This window comes from Rattus rattus, chromosome 4, assembly GCF_011064425.1.
Source record: "Rattus rattus isolate New Zealand chromosome 4, Rrattus_CSIRO_v1, whole genome shotgun sequence".
NCBI classification, from domain to species: Eukaryota; Metazoa; Chordata; class Mammalia; order Rodentia; family Muridae; genus Rattus; species Rattus rattus.
Window position 1 is genome coordinate 23,335,410 of NC_046157.1, and position 6,000 is coordinate 23,341,409.

A 6,000-nucleotide genomic window follows, 5' to 3' on the forward strand; every position below is an offset into this window, starting at 1 on the left:
CCCCTTTCCATGAATCCCCTTTCTTGTGATATAATTTCTCTTCACTTAACCACTTACATTTTCCAATTCCCCCAACAAAGTTCCTAAATTATTTTAAACATCTGTCTTCGGCATGAAAGCATACTCAAAACTGCCACATTTACAGGGCGCCATTTTATCTACCCTAGCAAGCACGACTTTGGTGTTCCTTAGCATATGGATTTGCTAAGGTCTTGGCTGTCCTTGTGCATGGGTGCATAAGGCCAGCTCTGCCATGAGACTCTCCTGGAGTTCAGAAATCAGAGATACTGTTAGGCTTGGAGGCTTGGTTCCAAGGGGGAGGGCATGAGATGGCTCAGTGTTACCCTTGCTGTGGTGCTTGATGGACGTTGAGTTTGAACCCTCGAATTGACATGGTAGAGAGAGAGAACCAACTTCCAGCCTTTGAAATTGTTCTTTGACTTCTGCAAATATACCATGGCATGCCCCCCCTATATATAATATGTGTGTGTGTATGTATGTATGTATATATATATATATATACATATATATATACATATATATATATGTATATATATATATAATTTCTGAGTGGGTATTGAGTTAGGATGTCCATCATCAGGAAGCCAAGGTTAAGAATAGAGAGCCAGATATTGACTGTCGCTTGCCTTCATATTATTATCTAGTTATTCCGCTGTGGGGCATCTCAGCTTGCTGAAATGTAGAATAGCCAAACAAACAAGATAGTCTCTACTGGAAAAAACAAACAAACATTTTGCATTAAATAATTATGAGAGCTCAATAAACCTATTTATAAAAGCAGTCACAACTGTACCTGACACATAGTGAGTGTTCCAACTCAAGAGATTACAGTTTTTATCAGGAGGATTTCCAAACACACAGTAGGGACACCCGGCTTTGTGATCACTCGCCTCTGTGTTTGCCAATTCTCGGTACTTTCCATATAAGAAACACCACAGCGGCCCGTTCTAGATTGAGCTTTGGGTGAGCATCCGGGAGAGTGAGTGCGCGCTTGCGCATGTGCGGTGGCAGGAGTTTCAAGAGCACTAGACCAGCCTGAGAAATGTGAGACCCTGTCTCAAAAAAAACCAGACAAACGAAAAGGGAGTGCTCTCATGGCTGGGCTGGTTTGTCCTCAGAATCTCAACCAGGAGACTGAAGGTGAACACCACGGGAGTTTTCAAGCTGGGATGACAAAGGTGAGGGGGCGTTTGTAGCTTAGCCACTTTGACCCCAGGGCTGCAAAGTGGGAAAGCACCAATTGGGTCGCCCTTTCCAGGAAATTTACCTAGTTTTCCTTCTTCCTTACAACAGGGACTGAATATTGCTTTCAGGAAAATGTAAATGAGAATCAAAACAAAAGATATAATTAGCCAGGGAAGGTCCTGAATTCTAGGTTCTTCTAAAGCCATCAGGAGAATTCCACGAAAACTGTGGATCAGGAGAATGGTGTTTGAGTGGCACGGCCAAACAGTATGGACCGGTAGAAGGGCCAGAGGAAAAGAGACTTGTGAAGAGATTGGTACCAAAACCCAAAGCTCTCTCTCTCAGAGAGACCAGGCAGGAAGGGACATATCCCAGACTTGAAGAAACAAAGAACTATTATGTGCATGTGGTCAGGTGGCAGGGGTGGGGTGGGGGCAGAAATGGCTTTTATTTTTGGTGCCATTACATTCTGAGTCAAAGTTATCTCAGGTTTCAAGACTGGACAGCTGAATTACTGCGGTGGCTATTGTCACAGGAGAGGACAAACAGCTGGGGAGTGAGCGGGCTGATGTCAGGACGCCTGTAGACATATGAGGCATATGCTACGTTCCATAAAAGGGCAATGCTGCAACTCAGAGGTGACCTCACATGCAAGGACTGGGCTTTCTCCTTACCGTGAAACCCTTTGCAAAGTGGAAGAAGCCGGTGTCTTGAGGAGGGGTAGGGCGGTGTGACGGTCACCCCATGGTCAGAGGCAAACCCAAGAGTGAGGTCAGGAGTATTCCCGAGGCATCCCTTTCAGAGTGCAGGATTAGCAGGTCCAGGACTGGTTTGGGTCAGCAGCTACAGAAGATTTATGTTCCAGGGTCATGCCTTCTGTGTGCAAATCGCTATTTCTTCTGGAGATCTGAAAATGTTAAAACATAACACCAGGAAGTAGAATTCTCAAGCAAGATCCATAAACAAAGAACATTCTGGAAACTTAGGAAAAGGCTGCCACTGCTCCTTTAAGTTAAGCCTGTCTTCTTTCCTGAGCCTTTAAGTTGGTCGTCATCTGTTCCATTTGAAATGTCCTTGTATTTCCATCGAATTGTACTGTGGGTGGGGGATACAAAGAAAGAGGAAGCGAAGCCCCTGTTTTTGAGAACCTAAGCCTCACCTATCACAGAATTCTGTCACACACAGGTTGCAAGGCACTGTAGGCACCGTGTGGAGTGACATGTGGAGGCGGGTTCCCTGGAGGACATGGAACCAAAGGAGGACTCCAAATGACTGGAGGAATCCAAGACCGTAGGGTATTTTAGGGGACTCACCGTTTGGACACACTGGGGAATACGACAGGTAATGTGTGATTAAGCAGAGTGGCACTCGATTGAGTAGAGCTCTGTGTACTAGTCATTTTGGTTTCCAGCCTACTGGAAAAAAGAACCATAAAACATGGTGGATAGAGCCCAGATTCTGAGCTCAACCAGAATCGGTATGAATTGTGAGTTCACCCCCTCATTAGGTGTAACAGATTGGGCAAGTTATATAATCTTTCTTGTCTCTCAGTATTTTCACAGGTAAAATAAGGTCATGCTTGGAATTATGGGGAGGTTTACAGAAGATAATTTATATAACAGGATCAGAACCCCACCCATCATAGAATATGTGTTCTGGGAGTTTTATTTTCCTTGACAGTGATATTGATGCAACAAAGTGAGGCTTATTATAAAAGTACAGGGTGGCCTTATGGAATTAATGTCAAGACTACCACAAGGTTTCAAAGACTGGATCAGGGAAACAAAAAGTCGTCAGGAACCCAGGCACTCTCTCTCTTTTCTGTTTCTCTCAGGCGATAGGCAATGTGTTTCTCTTTCCTTGCAGATTAGCCTTCCCTGTTTCTCCATTCTCAGGGGGAAATAAACTGCTTTCATTACTCAAGCTTGCACATAACAATTCCATCTACCAGAAGAGAGGTGCTGGGTAGCTCTTAGTTCTTTCAAGTGTTCAAGAGTAAAATCTCTCTGGTCCGGCTTAAGTCAGGTGTCCACTGCTAGTCCGAATGAAGCCGGAGGTGGGGACAGGATCCCTCATTTCAGTTCTCAGAGAAAGGGTCCATGAACAATGTCTTCTGATCTGAGAGAGAGGATTTTTAGGCAGTAGGGTCCTCCCTAGGCATTCAAACTGAGGGCATCTGGAAGCCCCTGAGGTCTTTGATTTGAATGAGAAAGGGAGCATACGCTGTACTTGAGATTTTATAGGGAGTTAATGCTGGGGATCTATGTTGATCTTCTGAGATTTGCGGTAAAGCACAGGTAGCAGAGGTAACATCTTGCTACAACATCCACGGCATCTCCAAGAGCTGTAACCCCATGACCCTGTCTCTTTTGAGGGAGGGTATCAGCAACAACAACAAAATCTGTGATCTCATGAGAGGTTGGCAGTGCAGATGCAAAAGCTCAAAAGCAGTCATATGCTTGGCTTTCTCTACTGGGAAAAAAAAAACGATTTAATACGGAGGAATGCTCAATCAAGGGAGAAAATAAAAACTAGTGCCGATTAACAAAACAGAGAACGGGAAGCCAGTTATTTCCAGGTGTTTCTTTGAAAGGCTCACTAAGGTTGATACACCTGTAGCAGGACTTGCCAATAAAAATGTGAGAAGATTTGGTTTCTGAAGTCAAGAGTAAAGAGACATCACTACTGGGCTTACAGAAATAAAAATATATACGGGAATACTACGACATATGTACACCAGCAGATTAGATAACTTAGGTAAAATGGGCAGATTGAGAGCAGTGTGACAACTGCAGAAACCGACTCCAGAGGAAAAGAGAAGCAAAACAGATCTTTAACAAGTGAAGAGATTGGGTTAATGAAAAAAGACAAAACAAAACAAAACACTACAAAGAAAACCCAATGCTCTTGATTCATTGTCATAGAAGACTGCTGAGGGGAGCATTTGTTTGTTTTCTAATAAACAGTGAGGGCACTACACTATCCTAGCATGCTAGCTGCTAGTGTTCCCATAGGTAAGCCAAAGAAAGCATCGCTTTCGTTGAGAGATTTATAGCCAAGGCACAATCTGTGAGCCACTAGACGCTTTTGAAGCACAACTCCTCAGAGAGGGCCATGTGTGCAGCTGACGAGAGAGACTACAGTGATCTCCGGTCCCACTCACGTCTTCTCCACACTCCTCTGGCTTCCTGTTCCCATCTTTGTTCTCACAGTATTGATGGACCAGTCCTGTTTTCCAAAAAGAACCCACCAATGAAATGAAGCCTTGTCTGAGTTCTCAGTCAGCTGTCCACACACGATTGTCTGGGATTCCCATGTGGCTCACTTGGCTGCAGGGCTGGCTGCCTGGACACGTGACCTTGTTTCCTGCTCCGCTGTTAACATTTAGATTTTTTTTTTTTTTTGGTTTGGTAACTTTTCCCTTGTTTTAAACAATATTTTCATTTTGTGCACACTCCAAAATATTCTGTCACCAGTCTTGTGGGGTTCGCTGTGGGGCTTTGAGGAGAGTTTACTTGAGCGTGCTTTTAGAGTGCTTTGTACATAGAGACTAATCACAGCTCTGGTTAATGGCCTGTGCGGTTGGGGTTTGAGTCCTAGGCTCCTTTGCATACCAGCCCTGTGATCTTGATTGATCCTTGCTGTGTGAGCAGAGGCAGTCGCTGCCTGTGCCTCACGTCTGTGTGGAGAGCATAGCCCATGGTAAACCACCGCAAAAGCAGTGCAGCGCTATGCGGCACCAGCTGAGTCTGCTGCCTCCGTGTTCCGGGATCAAGTTGCTTTAATCTTCCATCAGGTGCGTTGTCTTGGTGGTGGATCTGACATTTGGGTTGACTCAATCCACAATCATAATGCTCTCAGCAGAGTTCTGAGAGTCCAGTGGGTATGGAGGGTTTCCCAGCCCTGCCTTTGTCCTGTCATCAAGCATTGCCACATCCCGCTAGAGCACCACTGGCCAACCCCACAGACACTCCAGCTGCTTAAAGCCGGGTTTCCCCAACACAAGGCTATGGGCCTGGATAGGATGCCCAGACCTACCACTGTGTGCTACCAAATCTCATACTAAGACTTGCGTGTCTTTCTTTCAGTCCACTAATTACATATGTTGATAAGGGATGTGGATTTCTTTTAACATCTCTCTCTCTCTCTCTCTCTTTCTCTCTCTCTCTCTCTCTCTCTCTCTTTCTCTTGTGCTCGTGTGTATGTGTGTGTGTGTGTGAATGTGTGGCGTGTGTGTCTGTGTGTATCTGTGTGTGTCTCTCTATGTCTGTGTGTGTATCTGTGTGTGTGTATCTGTATGTCTGTGTGTCAGTGTGTATCTATGTGTGTCAGTATGTGTGTGTGTGTCAGTATGTGTGTATCTGTGTATGTGAGTGTGTGTGTATCTCTGTGTGTGAGTGTATGTGTCTGTGTGTGATCGTCACAGCACACGTGAAGGTCAGAGGAAACCTTGAAGGAGTCTGCTCTCCCCTTCCGCTGTGTGGGTCCTGGGAACTAAACTCAAAGCATTAGGCTTGCTATCAAGTACCTTTACCTGCCCAGCCATCTTGCTAGCTACGGGTGAGTGTGGTGGTTGAATATGCTTGTCACCGAATAGCACTATTAGGAGGTGTGGCCTTGTCGGAGGAAGTGCGTCACTGTGGGGGTGGACTTCAAGACCTTCCTCCTAGCTGCCTGAGGACAGTCTACTCCCAGCTTCCTTTGGATAAAGGTGTAGAGCCCTCAGCTCCTCCAGCACCATGCCTGCCTGGGTGCTGCTGTGCTTCCTGCCGTGATGATAATGGACTGAACCCG